The sequence below is a fragment of the Puma concolor genome, chromosome B3, assembly GCF_028749965.1.
Source record: "Puma concolor isolate L17-30 chromosome B3, mPumCon1.1.hap2, whole genome shotgun sequence".
In the NCBI taxonomy this organism is placed as follows: Eukaryota; Metazoa; Chordata; class Mammalia; order Carnivora; family Felidae; genus Puma; species Puma concolor.
In genome coordinates this window covers 107,593,732-107,611,127 of record NC_141672.1, presented here as the reverse complement: position 1 = coordinate 107,611,127, position 17,396 = coordinate 107,593,732, and the positions used below count along the sequence as shown (strand labels likewise).

Below are 17,396 nucleotides of genomic sequence, written 5' to 3'. Positions count from 1 at the left end.
CCAACCGTCTGAGATTTTAAAACCTCTCTCCCAATAATTGTTAGAATAAGTAGATTGATAGAAGATGAACTCAGTAACTCTGGGGCCCAAAGGAAAGGAAGTGTTTGGTAAACAAGAAGCTCTCCTATTGCTAACCATAGTTAGGTCAGAAGATTCCAGTTTCCATAGTTTCAGGCATTCTTTTTATTTTTATATAAATAATCTATAAGTTTTGCCACAGGAATATTGTTGCTCTTTAATCACAAGAACCAGTTGGGAGCAGAATTCTTCGAATTTTATGAAGTCAGACCAAGAGAACAGTCTATGACTGACCCAGATTATCATTGCCCCTTGGGGAACACTCTGGCAATAACAGACATCCTATGACATGACACCATAGCTTGTCAACTCAAACCTTCTCAAATCAGTCCCCCAAAACAGCAGGTCACCAAGAATTCAGGCCAAGTGGGAGCTACACCTGGATCAGACTGTACTGAAGGGAGAAGTAACCTGTTGGACAAGATGTACCTTCTCCAGAAAGAGAAACAAAGATGAGTGGGAGTGGGGCTTCACTTCTTTCCCTCTATTTTTTCCATTCCTCTCCAGTTTCAGTCTTTCCTACTCCCGACCCCAAAGCATCATTTGGTTAAGAGCCAATTGGCCACTTAATTGGCAGATGTGCGGACCTCTCTTAGAAAAGTGACCAAATAAACCCTACTTAACATGGAATGTGGAGTCCTGAAGAAAGCATCAGCTTCGGGGGCTAGAAGCACCTAGGTTTGACACTAACACCCAGCTCTAACACGTAGATGTTGCCTAACCGTGATTAAGTCTTGGTTTTCCCATCTGTAACATGAGGGAAATACCAATTAAAATACCAAATTTTTTCTGAAATTTAGCTTTAAATACTATCACGAGCTCCCATCCTGCCTTCTGGTTAAATGCAGACACAGTAACAGTCAGACGATAGTCAATTCCAGGAAAATTCAGACACTTGAGGGTTTTCTTGGTCATTTTAGTTTTAAGCTCAGTGGAGTCTGTATTTGTTCCTCTCTTTTCTTTTCCCTAGGGTGACTGTCCTCCTTCATCCTGGGGGCTTACGTGTCATCACCATAGTGGAGGAAGACACCTGCCCATGTTTACTCCCTGAACCGTGATTCATCTTGACTAGGCTTTGGCGCAGAATGTGCTGGCTTCTGGGACATCACGTACCTCATCTGTTATCTGGTCATCAAGGCCATTCTACATTCTACATCAAGGCCATTCTACTCTGTACTCGCTGTGTCCTTTTCAGGGCCTCTGGCCTTCTTAGGCTCACTGTCTTTGAACCATTTTAAATTTACCTTAAAAAAACCAAAACACAATAAATCCACATTGTTCGACATGCAAAGGGTGCAAAAAGAAAACCAGAAAATTCTCTCTTCATCCCTGTCCCGAGACACTCCTCCTCTGTAGAGGCAATGATTTTTACCAGTTTCTTATGTGTTCTCTCAAAAATAATAGTTCATGCCTTTATAAACATAACCCTCCTAAAATCATCTCCTATAATCATATAATGTATATTATATATATATATATATATATATATATGTATATATATATATATATAATCATCTCCTATCTATCATGGGTCGAATTCCACCTCAGGTATACATAATACACACAAATATATATTTATATACACAAATGTGTATATACATAATATGTAATATTACCATCATTTTTATATACACATAATAAATATATACATAATACTTAAAATTTTATAGATATTATATATTACATTATAAATTATATTTTATTATAAAATATATATTATATATATTTTACAATATATACATATAATATATATAATTATATTATATATTGTAAAATATATATAATATATAATATATAATATATAATATATATATTATATGTATATATTGTAAAATATATATAATATATAATAAAAGAACATATAATATAATAATATGTAATATATAAAAATTATATGTATATTATATATATACATATATATATAATATTTTTAACTGCCTTTGACAACAGAGCCTAAGGCAAACACTTTATGGAAGGACGTAATCCCACGGCACAGCAAAAGTGAAGGAAAAATGGAAGTGAGGTGAGACAGTGTACTGATTTCTTCAGGCCTCTGTAACAGAGTCCCACAAACTGGGAAGGCGGAGTTAAAAGCAAGAGCCTGCATGTGATGGTCTCTGGGCCCCAAATCCTCTTTCTTCCAAAAGCCTGGACTCTTATTTTCCCTTAATTTCTCTGTCAGAAACTGCAGGGAATCATCAGGTACCCCTCCTGCTCTTAGAGACAGTCTCTGAAAAATTTAACTACCTTTGAATGAATGGAAATATTAACCCCAAGAATTGAGTTGTTGGGTTTTTTTTTAAATGTTTATTTATTTTGAAGGCGTGAGCAGGAGAGGGGCAGAGAGAGAGAGGGAGAGAGAGAATCCCAAACAGGCTCCTCACTGTCCGCACAGAGCCTGATGCGGGACTCGATTCCACAAACCGTGAGATCATGACCTGAGCAGCAATCCGGCGTTGGATGCTTAACCGACTGAGCCACCCAGGTGCCCCCTCCTCAAAGTATTGAGCTGTTCAATCAGATTTCCAATATCTTTCACAATCTTCAGCAAATTCTTATTGAGCACCTACTATTTGGCAGCCACTGGGCAAGGCAGTAGGAATATACCAGACAAAGGCAGCGCCCCCAGCCCCCTTCCCTGCCGCCCCCCTCCCCAAAGCTTGTGCCCCAGCAGGAGGGAGGGAGACAATAATCAAGCTGTTAAGTGCAGTTTTTATAGGGCTCTGAGCAGGGAAGGACAAGGGGCTACAGAATCCAGTTTTGCCTCTGTTGTTATCTATATTTTCTTTTTAATTTTAAACTGTTAGACAAGAAAACTTGGAAATACAGAAACATGCAGGGCAGTGCTGGATCCTCTTTTATTATCTAGCAGAGAAGAGCTACACTGAGGGAAGGGAATTTATTAATTGGAGGGGAGATAGGTAATCGATACTTTGTGGCTAGCCTAGGCCTGAATGGCTTAGGACACCCTAAATTCAGGGACAGCCAGTCCAGCATAGAAGAGGCACACTGTCTTGTGCATTCTGATCTCTTGGAGAGCTTGTGAAATAGGATAGATTCTTGTGGTCTACTCCCAGATACTCTGTTTCCAAATATGGGATAGGGGAATTGATGCATAGTTCATAGAGCTCTTGAAATGCTTCTGTTGAATGAATGAATGAATTTTTTAAAATAAGATTTTTATTTATCTTTGAGAGAGAAAGTGCAAGTGTGGGAGGGGCAGAGAGAGAGTGGGGGCGGGGGACAGAGGATCCCAAGCAGGCTCTGCACTGACACCAGTGAGCCCGATGCAGAGCTTGAACTCATGAACCATGAGATCATACCTGAGCCAAAGTCAGAGGCTCAACTGATTGAGCCACCCAGGTGCCCCAATGAATGAATTCTAATGCGAGTAATCCAAGGATCCCATTTGGATCTAGAGAGAGGTGCAGTAGGAAGTTTTGCCCACTCCAAGGATGTTACGAGAAGCACCCTGTATAAGGGAAAGCAGGAGAAAACCTATGTCCCTTCTGTATCCCGTGGCCCCCTCCTCTCAGGACTCAAAGCTTAGGCTGGAAGTGTTTACACTCTAGTTCGGCTCTGTTCAGGGTTAAGTAGGCATTGGGAGTTGGCCTGGGAACTTAACCATGACTTACAACAGTGTTTCTTTGGGGAAGCATAAGTGAGGTTTAAAGACCAATGCAAGACATAAACTTTTAGAATAAAATCGTCTGGTGAGTTGGGAATTACAGAGCGAAAAAGGAAAAGACAACATATATAATGTTGTAAAAAGTAACTTGAATGTAAATGACTATGTATTGTATGACTCTATTTATGTGAAATGTCCAGAAAGGACATATCCAAAGGTACAGAAACCAGATCAATGGTTGCCTCAGACTGGGGGGTGGTGCGAATGGAACTCTACAGCACATGGGCATCAGGGGTCCCTTTGGGGCGATGGAAATGTTCTAAAACTGGATCGGGGCGAGGGTTGCACGACTCTGTTACTGTGCAAAAATAAATCACTGCGTTGTACACTTAAAATGGGTGAATTTCATGGTACACAAAGTATACCTCATCAAAACTATTTTTTCCAAGTGACTTGAAAAGACCTCCAAGATTACCCAGTAGCACGCCCTTACATACGTGAAGCACTCGATAGCATGAAACACTTCATTTGCATTATCTCCACATACGCATCACGATATCCCTGCAAGGAGGTAGATTTTTGTTTTGTAGTGAAGAAACTGAGGCTCAGAGCTCTTATTGCCTTAAGTGGAAGGTTTCAAGTCCTGCTTTTGTATGATGCCTTTACCCACTAAATCCTAGGTCTGTAAACCCCTTTCTCCAGGTACTATACTCAGGAATAGAAGCAGGACTCATTTTTCTCATCTGTTCTTCTGTCTAGCCTTTGAGCCAATCTTCTCTCTGGTTACTTCACCTAGTCGGTTCTGCATGCTTGGGGGGGCCTCATGGCTTAAGCCTCCTGAAGTAGCTGCTTTAGGCCTAGATCCTTTCTTTTACTGGGGGGAGGAGGTTAACCTTTAATTGGAAACATGCTGGGACTAAGTTGGGAGGAACGGGTTGAGGCCAGGCTAAGGAGACTTTTGACATAGGGGCACCTGGGTGGCTCAGTTGGTTAAGTGTCTGACTCTTGACTGTGGCTCAGGTCATGATCTCACGGGTTTCATGAGTTCGAGCTCTGTGTTGAGCTCTGCACTGACAGTGCGGAGCCTGCTTGGGATTCTCTCTCTGTCCCAACCCTGCATGCACATGTGCTAACTCTCTCTCTCTGAAAATAAATAAATAAACTTAAAAAAAAAAAACCCACATGATATCTAGGTGGAGAGGGCATCCAGTCCTTGTGAGCTCCACTCTGGAGACCTCCACTGGGTCCAGGGATATGCTTATTGGCCCTGTGGGGCCAGAATAGCCGATGCTTCTCCACTTGGTTTCCCATCTGGGCTGGCATTGTCACACACCATTAAATGTCACCCTTGGATCAGGCAGTCAGGGTTCCTGCCCTATACACTCAGCACTACAGGACCACGTGCTTAGGCCTTCCTATCCCTGGGCTCTTCCCCCACGGAGCAAGATGGAGCCAAGGGGGCCGGGGACAAGAAGCACCTTCCAGATCAGGCTGTGGTGCCTGGGGCCCTGGAATTCTCTGTTGAAATGAGCCCCAGACCCTTTGATGAACTTTTCCCCAGATCCGTCCTCCCCAAGGCGGGTAGTGTTTCTGACGTGCACACCAAGGGGCCCAAGAGGTAGCCAAGGGCGCTCTGGTGGGAGCATGAGGACGAAGTTGGCCTACGTGCATGCAGGGCCCTCTGCAGTGAGGAACAGAACAGCGTGTGCACAGAGCAGCAACATGAGCTGTGGCCAGGGAGCCCCCCTTTAAATGCATGCTTTAGCCTCTGCAAATATAAGTAGTGAGCTTACCCCAGGAAGAACAGATGGAATTAGTCAAAGAACGTACAAAAGTCATGCAACCAACACATTTACCACAACTTGTGTTTTGGTGTAGAGAGAAAAGCATCCCCATTGCTTTACTACATGTGGACATAAAGCTCAATTTATTTTTCATTGTAAAAACCAAAACCAAATATTGATTATTCCAATAGCTGAGATCCATTTGTTTGGCAAATGGCGATAATAGATTCCCACGTCATTGTCAAGATAAAGGGAGAACGCAGGCAGGATTTAGCGGAGGGCAGCACTGAATACAGGCTAATATGACTGTTCTTTTTTAAATTTTCCTCCAGCTGGTCTCTAAGATAACGTTCAAAGCTTTACCTTTTCCTTCACTTGTCTTAGGCTGTCTGGTGGGATATAGTTAATAAAACACAGACACTGAGATGGTTTTGAATGTCAAGTTAAGACAAGTTAATAATTGCTCTCCCACAATATGAGAGCAGAGTGTAGTCCAGGATCAAAAGCAACTGTTTTTCTACTTTTTGGAGCTGCCAGAATTCCCTTCGGGGTGTGCACCAGGTAAGTGTGGGGACAAGCTTGGAATCTGGATGATATCATCAACACAGCTTATGCCAGACCCCAGCTGGGGGCGTCTATCCAGTTTGACGAGGGTGTGATTTCATCTGCCTTGTCTGAAAAACCATGCTGGCGAACCATGCAATCTGCTCAAATATCACAACACGCTACCTGCAGTTGGTCTCCAGGGGTCAGTAAATCGTAGGGGCGGGGCTCACACCAAAACTCACAGTTGGGAGCCTGACACTGTGTAGCTCTTTGTTGTTTCCACGGGGCTGCCACAGACATGATTTCACACCTTCCTCCTGTGGAGACAGAGTAGTGCTTGTCCACACAGAGAACCCAGGGACAGAACCCTCAGCGTTCTCCCCCTCCTATTTGGAGAGCACTGGGAGAGAATGACATTGGTTTTGTGGGTTGAGCAGAGCACCGGGAGCTCAGTAAGTGGCCCACCAGTGGCCCCTGAGATTGGGCGGTGCCACGTGCTGCAAGGCCCCTAACCAGCGTGGAAGCCACGATGCCTTGAGGGAACCCGTCCACCTCAGGCCCCTGGGTGCAGCCCCTCCCATCAAGGTCCAGCATGGATTTGGTTTTGGCTCTCCCCTCCCTGCCCTGGAGGAACAGTTGTTACTAACATGGGTGGGCATCGGGAGACCCGCATTTGGACCCACCACAGATGTCTCAAAGGAAGCTCTGGTCTACAGATCTGGTTGGAGGGAATGGCCCCAGCCTGTGGTATACCTGAGGGCTTGGGGCCAGATGCTCAATAATCTCATCGTGGGTGTTCAGGCTGGTGCACTCAGAAGAGGCACAGAGGCAGGAAGCTGACCAAATCAACCCAAATTATCGTGACCACCATTTATGGAGTGTCTCCGGGCACTGAGTCCTCTGTATACATTATTTTGTTTAATCCTCACAACACCTTGCATGGGTTTTATTCTTCCCACTTCACAGATAAGGAGACTGAGGCTTAGTGGGGGGGATGAAATTTCCCACAGGCATGTTTTGGGAATCCAGGGCTTTCTATCAGAAGGTCTGCTTACAGAAAGTCACAAGGGCAACCCTTGGGTCAGAGAGTGCTCCCAGGCCATTGTCTTGGGAGCCTTATTTCACATCTGAGATTCTCATATTTGCCAACACTATTGTGTAAGATCCCACCAAGCTTAGGAACCAAGGCCTAGGTGCTTTCTCAAAGGACAACACACTCCTCTACAGCTGTTTCAGGCTGCCCGGTTTTCCCAGTAGGTGAGGAAAGACACTGTGGATGCCTCCTTCCCAGTCTGGTGGTTTTCAACCCTCTTGCAGGACAGAGAGAACACATCCCCAAGGGGGCCGGGGTGGGCGCAGGAGGAGTGCAGGACTGGGGATCCAACGCTCAGGACTGATGCTGGGTCCTGGGCTGGGTCAGGTGGAGAGAGCCCACGTAGCATGACCCATGCCACATGCTGAGGGTGAGTGCGGGACACCGCTGAGGAGGCGGGCCAGGGTTCCCCGAGTGTGCGACTGGAGGTGAGGCAGGTGGGCAAGAGTCAGGGAATCAGCAGGCCCCGGGTGCAAAAGAAGGGAGCAGCAGGAGCTTATTTGGGCAGAAGCAATAGGGGGTCGTGAAGCTGGCTGTTCTGGGTGTTGGTCACATAGATTCATCAAGGTAAAGAGACTCAGGCCATCTCACTGTTCACTCCTATGAGGCATTTTGTACCAGTTACACTAAAAACCCATAGGATTCAAGGCAAACTTTTGCACAAGCTGGTCTCCCCTTCCCTTTCTAGCCTCACTGCCACCATTTCTCTTTTTGGTATACCCTATCCCCCAACCAAAAAGTCTGCGTTTCTCTTCCATCCCGACACCTGCTTGAGCCATTTGTTCTCCCCAACGGGCCTGTTCACCGGCTCTCTGCCTGTAGAATTCTGCCCCCTTGACCTGAACAGGAACTCACTAAGAGGTACAACCAGGAAGGATATGGAAAAAGTTATCGCAGAAATGTCAATTAAGACAGCAGTGAGGCATCATGGCATAGCTATGACATCAGATTAAAAAAACAAAGAGCCAAAAAAAAAAAAAAATCACCCAATGCTGACATTGTTTTGAAGAAACAGGTTGCTGGTGACATCGTAAATGGGTCCAAGTTTTGAGGGAGGGTGTTGGAAACAACAGAGCAATATATTTCAAGAGATACAGAAATGTTCATGCCCTTCGACCCCTATCCATCCTACTTTGCAGACCTAACCTAAATAAGATTACACTAAAGAAGAAAAAAAGCTACATGCGTAAAGATACCCTTTACATCATAAATTGTAACTATGAAAAAACCGGAAATAGCCCAACCATGCTACAATGAGGGACCGTAAAGGCAATTATATTCACCAACAGAGGGAAATTATGATGGAAAGTATTTAGCAGAAGGAAATGCTTATAACTTGATGCTTAGGAGAGCACAAAACTGTACTGTGAACATACTATAAAAATCACATAGATGCTTGAATAAGATTGTGTAAGGGAGCACAGAGAACAGAAAATCACTATTTATTAGGGCATTATTTTTATTAGAATGTTGTTGATGTGATAAAAATCTAGAGAAAATGCTACCCTTCCTTCAAAACCCCCGGTTTACCTTGTTCCTACCTGATTGGGGGTCCCTGAGTGTGTATTCGGTTTAGCTCCCTCTGGACCAGAAACTCTTCACGGGCAAGAACTATGTTTCACTTTTCTTTGTTTCACCTGAGCTCCTCTATTTGCCTGGCACATAGTAAATGTTCAATAAGTATTTTTTAAAGTGAATTCAGCTAATGCAAAGGATTACATTATGCTTAGAAGTAAAACTCAACAGAGGCATGTTCTCTACTCTCTTGTCTCTTGGCAAAAGGTACTCCGAGAAATAGATCTTTTTTAAAGGCTTCGGGAGAAGGAAAATCCACATTAAAAACGTTAAGCATTTTACCTCTGGGGTGATGCAGATGCCGCAACACAGGCAACGCTTGGAAATCTACTGAGGCTCTTGGGAAGTATTTACATTGGCCTCTTAAGGCAACAAAATGTTTAAAAATTAGAGCCGTGCTGAGGTTTGCCCCTTTGGGCCCCACTAGATCCCAACCAGAAGGAAAACTATTCACCGCTTCTGCTGGGACCCCCAAAGCTGCTGTGCCTGAGTCGGGGCCTGTCTTGAATGAGCTTAAATGTCAGGGCTGAGGAGGAGACAGGAAGCGTGACAAAATGGCAGGAGCTTAGCTCGCCCCGAGAGAATAATAGGAATTTACTGCGTGCCTGGCATGCTATGTGCATCACTTTCAGCTCCCATTTTACAGACTAAGAACTTGAAGTTCAAAGATATCATATTACTCACCCAAGGTCAAATGGCTGGCGAGGGGTGGGTCAGGACCCCACAGCTGCCACAGGCCTTGCAACTCTCTCTAAACGCCCCATTTTGGCTTTTGGTCCAGGCTGGTGATGTCTCAGGGTCTTCCTTTTCGTTTTGTTTCTCTTTCTCCTTTTTCTCATTTTTAAAAGGCCAGTTAATGCTTTTGCAGGATCCCGGTAGGGAGGAAGCGAGCAGATTCTTGCCCAGTTATCTCCCTTTCTCGTAGCCTGCAATTCTCGTATCCAGATCATTCTCACCTGGCTTACATTTTCTCTCTTGTTTTCAGCCTGGCTCCCCCAGCCCTTGATTCCACTCCATACTCTCTGAATCCCTGTGGTCATTGGTCATTTCTCCCCAAGAAAATTGCACATTCGCTTTTATCAGTGACTTTTCCTGATGCCTGAGTGTGTAAATCATTTCCAGAACATGTTCTCTTTAACTGAACACAATCTCACATATGGTGGATTGGGTTTGGAGATGAAAACGGCAGTTGTTTGAGAAAGAGTTTCTTCCAAAATTAAATGAATTTTCTTTTCTTTTGGAAGTAAAGCTTTTTCACAAATTGCACTTTTTAACATTTAAGATTCTCCTCCTCTCGCTGTTTCCCCTTTCCTTTTTTCTCTTCCATGCATTTTGTCTGAGTGCAAAACTGATACTTAATGTAACAATCACATCTAATGAATACCCAGCTACACTCCTGCTAACCCCCTTCACCTGCTGTCCTGCGGGGCTCCCCCCACTTTGCTCACTTATATTCATTTTAGCTTTATTTTGTGCCCTTCAAATTGTCTTCCTAAAATACAGAATTCCACATCAACTAAAAATTAGTGTAGCAAATAGATGGTGCTTAGTAAGTTCCAAACACTAAAATCCCACCCATTCTCATCGTCTGGGGCTCACACAGTTAAATATTAAGTGGTAGCAGATGTTCCTGCTGGGGACTCCATTTCCAGGCCTGCATTTCATCATTCTCTTTAAAAGTCCATTCCCCGCCCCCCTTTTATTCTTCCATTAAAAAACACGCACACATTTATCTAGGTTTAAATAGAATTAAACCTTCTGCGTTTGGATAGTTTCGCGATAGTTGCTTTTCCTTTTAACCAGTTAAGGGAGATGGTGGAAATTGAGACAATGCTTTCTAGGTTTGCCGTGCATTATGTAGATTTCAAAAGAGTAAATGAATATTTTAGTACATGTGTGTGGTGAATGAAATCCAGCCATCGATTCTTTGCAGCTCCTCCCACCAAGAGGCAGAGTTTATTTTCCTACTCTTTCAAGCGGGGCTGGCTTTGTGACTTGCCTTGACCGATATTAGATGGCTAAGCGGGCATCCCGTGAGTTCAGGGCCTAGAACCCAAAAGGGCTTGCAGCTTCTGCCCTTATCACTCAGAATGCCCTGAGACTGCTAAAAAGAAGCCCGTCTGGGGCGCCTGGGCGGCTTAGTCAGTTAAGAGTCTGACTTCGGCTCAAGTCACGATCTCATAGTTTGTGAGTTCGAGCCTAGCTGCGGGCTCTGCTGACAGATCAGAGCCTGGAGGCTGCTTCGGATTCTGTGTCTCCCTCTCTCTCTCCCCCTCCCCCACTCATGCTCTCTCCCTCTCTCTCTCTCACTCAAAATAAATAAACATTAAAAAAATTTTTAATGTAAAAAGAAATACACCCATATTTTAATAATACGTTAAATAATACCGAATATATCTAAAATATTATTTCAATATTTACTCAGTATGAAAATGATTAAAGTTTGTTTTTCTCATAACAACTGTTCAAACTCTGATGTGTATTTTACAGTTATAGTATGTTTATAGTGGTTGCATTTCAAGAGCTCAGTAGCCACATGTGGCTAGTAGCTAATTTATTAGCACAGATCTACATTTAAAATCTGACCTGAGGGGTGCCTGGGTGGCTCCATCAGTTATATGCCTAATTCTGGGTTCGAGCCCCGCCATCAGCCCAGAGCCTGCTTGGGATTCTCTCTCCGTATCTCTCTCTGCTCCTCCCTTGCTCGCACGCACTCTCTTTCAAAATTAAAAAACAAAAGAAATCTGACCTGAAAACACTCACCGAGTAATCCTCAGTATGTGAATCTTCATATTAACGAATGGACACTATGAAGGTGTTTGCATCTTTCCACGAGGCTAGAGGAAGTCTTTGCACGGGGGGCTTCGGGGCCGCTGGGATGGTGCAGACAAGGCAGCACCAAATGGTTTGGGAGGCCTGGCAGGGGCCGGGGTTGTGCTGCAGCCCTGTACTCCCTTTATATAATCTTAGGAAGGTCTCTTGACCCCCTAACCTTTTGGGGCCTCAGTTTCCCTCTCCATAAAATTGGGGATGGACTAGGAGTGTTTCATGGGCCTTCGTAGCACTGATGATCCTGAGTTTTCCATTTCCCATGGCCAGTCTGCCTTGGGATAAGGACCATGCTGGTCCTCCGCGGAAGGGATGGGATGTTATTTGTCTTCCCATCACAGAGCACCATTAAAAACGGACTCCTGCATGTCCCACGGAGCTGACACATAAACGCCTGTTCTTTCAGAAGGACCATGATTCTGCCCGAGCCAGGCTGGCACCACAGGCGTCCACGGTCAGAAAGAACCACAAACCAACTCCCCTGGGTGGCATGGTCCGGGCGGCACTTTATTTAGAGGAATCCACACAGAGATGCTACAGTTTGGTCTGGGCATATGATTATATGGTTTTGATGCAAACTGGCTTATGGGAAGTCAAAAGTAGTGGCTGCAAATCCCAGCACACACCACAGTTACTGTGCCCTGCCTCAGTTTCCCTTTTTCTCATACTGGCAGTAGAGCCGTTATTTATCATGGAAGTATGGTGATTCTGTCCTGGTCCCCAAATCTCTTTTCAAAAAGATACATGTCTTTACATAAATGCTGCATAAATCCAAGTTCTGAAGTAACTTTGAGCTGAAACCAGATTTGAAGTCAGGAGAGATCTCAGGGTTTATCCGGTTTTCTTCTTTGAAAGCCGGTGGTTCTACGGAGGGTAGGTGGCCATGACTAGCTGAGGGATCAGAGGAAAAGGAAGAAAGATGGTAACCTTTGTTCCTTTTTTGTTTAAAAGAATTTTTTTAATATTTATTTATTTTTGAAGGAGAGAGAGAGAGAGAGACAGAGCGTGAGAGGGGGAGGGGCAGAGAGAGGGGAAGAGACACAGAATCCGAAGCAGGCTCCAGGCTCTGAGCTGTCAGCACACAGCCGGACATGGGGTTTGAACTCACAAGCCGTGAGATCATGCCCTGAGCCCATGTTCTTTTTTTTTTTTTTTTAAATGTTCATTTATTTATTTTGAGGGGGTGGGGAGGGAGAGAGAGAGGGAGAGAGAGAGGATCTCAGGCAGGCTCTGCACTGTCAGCACAGAGGGGCTCAAACCCACGAACAGTGAGACCATGACCTGAGCCGAAACCAAGAGTCATAGTCTTAACCATCAGAGACACCCAAGTGCCCCAAGAGATGGTAACTTTCACCCTGTTCATCAAGCCCTTAGAGAGACATGGGGGGGTCAGTGTGCCCCTGAAAGGGAGGATCCAAGCTGTTAGCACCTTCCAAGGTCCCTTTCGAGATGGGCACCAAGGGGACAAGCTCTCAGTCACTCTTCTCTAATCATGGGTGGGAAGGAAAAGGAAGACTCTCCAGCCAATGTAACTTCCTATCAACAGTCAAGAGGGCCACTTGTCAGTGCATTCCGATTCTTGGCAAATTGTCGTTAGACATAAATCTGAAGTTCATGCAGTGCCACATCCACCCCCACCGCGCCACGTCCCGCCTGATCTCTTTAAAGAGATGGGTCACCACCCAAACTTTGCAGGCTCATTCAGAAATTACCCTCCCTCCGAGAGCTCATGTATCCTGCAAAGCCTCTGGTTGGATCCTCTCAGGGTTGCGACATTTATTTTCAGAAAGGATTTAAGTTGTAAAAGTGATTTAGAATTCAATTTAATTTAAAAAGTTATACATACAGGGGCGCCTGAGTGGCTCAATTGGTTAAGCATCTGACTCTTGGTTTCAGCTCAGGTCATGAGCTCACAGTTTCGTGGGTTCGAGGCCCACGTCGGGCTCCGTGCTGACAGTGAGGAGCCTGCCTGGGATTCTCTCCCTGTCTCTCTGCCCCTCTTGAACAGGCACTGTCTGTCTCTCTCAAAATAAATAAACTTAAAAAAAGTCTAAAAAGTAATAAAAAGTTATACATAGAGATAAATACATACACAGATACAAATATACACATGCATAAAAATCTGGTAAAAACTAAGATATTATAAAAGAGTATTCAACCAAAAGTTTCTGGTATATTACTTCAAAGCTATTCTATGCATAAAAAATATTTTTTCTGGAGCACCTGGCTGGCTCAGTCAGTAGAGCATGCGACTCCCGATCTATCTTGGGGTTGTAAGTCTGAGCCCCACTTTGGGTGTAGAGATTACTTAAAAATAAAACCTTAAAAAATATTTTTTCAGACATTAAAAAAGATATACTGTTTAATTTTAAAGCCACTTTAACTCAAGACAAAGTAGAAGGGCAGAAACCTGTGGATTTAAAAAGCAGGAGAGAGAGAGAGAGAGAGAGAGAGAGAGAGAGAGAGAGAGACAGAAAGCCTGAGCTATAATTGTTTTAAATGATGTGTTGATGTGTTGAGTTTAAAAATATTTTGATGTGTTCCAATGCATGGAAAACAAGATGCTATGAATCATTGACTGTCCTGAATAAACTGTCCAATATGATTATATATTTTTGTGTTCACTTGGTAAGGTCACCTCAACGAGTTTACATAATAATATACAGAACACGGAAAGCCACCAAATAAACTGGAGTGAGCAGGGAGGGAGGGAGGGGTCAGAATCACCCCTTAGAGAAGAGGTGTTGAGAAGGAAAAGAGAGGGAAGGCTGGAGAGGTAGGTAACCAAACTCCAGGCTGGCGCTTTCCTGGAGGGTTTTCTGCAATGATGGAAATGATCATGTTCTGCACTGACTTCAGTGGCCACCAGTGCTGTGGAGCACTTGAAACGTGAGGGGCTGAATTTTTCAGTTCATTTAGTTTTAATTCATTTCATTCTAAAAATTTTTTTTTTTTAATTTAAAAAAAAAATTTTTTTTTTCAACGTTTATTTATTTTTGGGACAGAGAGAGACAGAGCATGAATGGGGGAGGGGCAGAGAGAGAGGGAGACACAGAATCTGAAACAGGCTCCAGGCTCTGAGCTGTCAGCACAGAGCCCAACGCGGGGCTCGAACTCACGGACTGCGAGATCGTGACCTGAGCCAAAGTCGGACGCCCAACCGACTGAGCCACCCAGGTGCCCCTAATTCATTTCATTCTAAATGGCCACATGGGTTGGCGATTTGGGCAATGGACAAATAGAAGAAGCAAAGGAAGGAGAGGGAAAAAGATTAAGACATACGTGGAAAAGCTGAGGACAGTTGTCTTAAGTGACAGTGAGTGACCCTGTGCCACTGGAAGGAAGGGAGTTTCCTACCACCTCTGGCATTTATTCCGAGGTCTCTGTGGCAGCAGCAAGGGAATGCCCTCTCCAGTGCTAAACTCCAGAACAACAAATGTCCCAGCTGTGCTGACCGTGGGAAGCCTATCGGCCTTAACTGCCCAATCTGTTAGGGGAGCAGGAATCGACCTTCCCAAGGACTCCACTACCCTAACGTGTAAAATAAAATAGTTTATTACTCCAAGGAAAACCCACACCTTGGATACCACCACTAGGTGTCATCATTAACCAAACATTTGGTGAAAGTTTTTTCTTTGAATCTATAGCTGCTTTGGCTATTTTCTCACTTTTCCACACCAAAAGCAAAGTGGTTTGTGCTCACTAAACAGTGGTTGGAGCCCACTAAACAGGGATACTCCTTCTAATTTGGCTTATTTCTCTTTCCAGTTAAAACTCTGCTAAATGCCACAAACATGATGTGTAGGCACGCACACACGCTCACTCACTCATTTGCTCATTCATTCATTCAACATTTACTAGGTGCCAGGCAGGGGCCTCGTGTACAGTTGTGTACATTGCGCACTGCACAACTGGGTTGGGGGACGATTAGTATAGACCTCAATGTGAATGGTTGCTCCCTGAAGTTGTTCAGGCCAGTGACTCTGCAAGACTCTCTTCTGTATCATGGGGACAAAAACATGGCCTTTGCTTTTTCCTTCCTTTCTGTTTTCTCTCTTAGGATAGATTGCTAGTCTAAAACCTTCTTTGTAACTAGAAATACCTCCGTCCTATATAAAGTTTGAGGGTTATACATATCACATGTAATTTACCTTTATCCTCGTAAGAATTAAACTTTCATTCCCTTTCAGAAAAAGTAATACTCTGTACTGAACATATTTTATGAATAAAGTGATGTACTAAGCCAACTGGAAAAATAAAGTCGTGACCTTTGCCCTCGAGGAATTCAAGAGGCCTGATCATACCTAAGATACATAAGTTTTGCATATCTCAACCTGAGCGTTGACTAGAAAAGGAGTAACAGCAATTGAACATGAACCTGGAGACCAGGACCTCTAGATTCTAGCCCGAGTAGGCTTTCTTGAGGAATGTATTAGTTAGGTTTTGCTGTGTCACAAACCATCTCAAAACTTAATGGCTTAAAACAACAGACATTTAGTTTTTCTCAGGCTTCTGTGAGTCATCTGGACAGTTCTTCTGATCTAGTTGATGTGATGGATCTCTGAGGTCGGTAGGTGGCTCCTCTGGGGTTGGCTGGCCTCACTCACATACCCGAAGATTGATAAGCTCCTTTCTTGGGGACTCTGCTGTGATGGCTTGTCTCTACTCTATATGTTCTCTCATCCTCAAGCCCAGGCTTCACGTGGTGATCGCACCATGGCAGTCTCAGGGGACCAGAGAGCAGTAGGAGATGGCAAGGTCAATATGCAAGCCCTTCAAAATTTCTGCTAGAGTCAGGGGTGCCCGGGTGGCTCAGTAAGTTAATTGTCTGACTTGGGCTCAGGTCATGATCTCACAGTTGTGCGTTAGAGCCCCGCATAGGGCTCTGTGCTGACAGCTCAGAGCCTGGAGCCTGCTTCGGATTCTGTGTCTCCCTCTCTCTCTGCCCCCACCCCCCGCAACTCGTGCTCTCTCTCTGTCTCTCAAAAATAAATAAATGTTAAAAAAAATAAAATTTCTGCTAATGTCATGTTTGCTCTTATCGCTGGCCAAAGCAAGTTACATGGCCATGCCTGGAGTCAGTGTGAAAGGTATTACCCAAGGATGTACATACAGGGAGGTGTGAACGATTTGAGGGCCACTGCTGCAACAATCTATGGAAGAAAAGGAATTTAATTCCTCCTTATCTCAGCTATTATATGATAATGATATATTTATATCATTATATATTAATTATATATGTGTGTGTGTAAATATATATATATATATATTATCTTCTTTACTTATTGCCTAGACAGGCAAAACCAAAAAGAATAAATGCACAGAAGAAACCATCATTCAAAGAAAAGCAGCAATACAAACGTGATTAATTTTACTTCAGTTTGTTCATTTACTTTTTCCATGTTTCCTCTACCACATGACCAATCTCTCCCACTTATTGAAAATTCCTATCAAAAGTAAAGGTGCTTAAAAATGTTTCTATTTATTTTTGAGAGAGAGAGAGACAGAGTGCAAGCAGGAAGGGGCAGAGAGACGGGGTGAGGGGTACAGAGAATCTGAAGCGGGCTCCGTGCTGAGAGCACAGAGGCTAACGTGGGGCTCAAACTCGAGAACCGTGAGATCGTGACCTGAACCAGCCAGGTGCTCCAAAGGTAATATTTCAAAAGCCCTTTCCAGGTATCTTATAATCTTGACCTGTAAAGTGGCACAGTTCAAGGGCCTTTGTAGCATACAGCATAAGTAGAAGTATCGTTCAGAAGGAGAGACCCAGGGATGTCTACCCACACGCTAACTTCCACAATTGCCCCCAGGGTTGCTGCGCACTGCACAGGTTGAACACCTGTCCCTATAGCACCCGCAAGGT

At 44.2% G+C, this 17,396-nt stretch overlaps 1 protein-coding gene across 1 annotated transcript in view; it reads right to left on the bottom strand.

The window, feature by feature from the left end:
- Nucleotides 1-5,916: 5,916 nt before the first annotated feature.
- The window catches only part of APH1B (aph-1B gamma-secretase subunit), a 140,373-nt gene continuing 128,893 nt past the window's right edge, over nucleotides 5,917-17,396 (bottom strand). The window contains exon 7 of the mRNA XM_086710882.1: nucleotides 5,917-6,353. The gene's annotated coding sequence lies outside the window, so the exon portion shown is untranslated. The remainder of the gene's footprint in view (nucleotides 6,354-17,396) is intronic.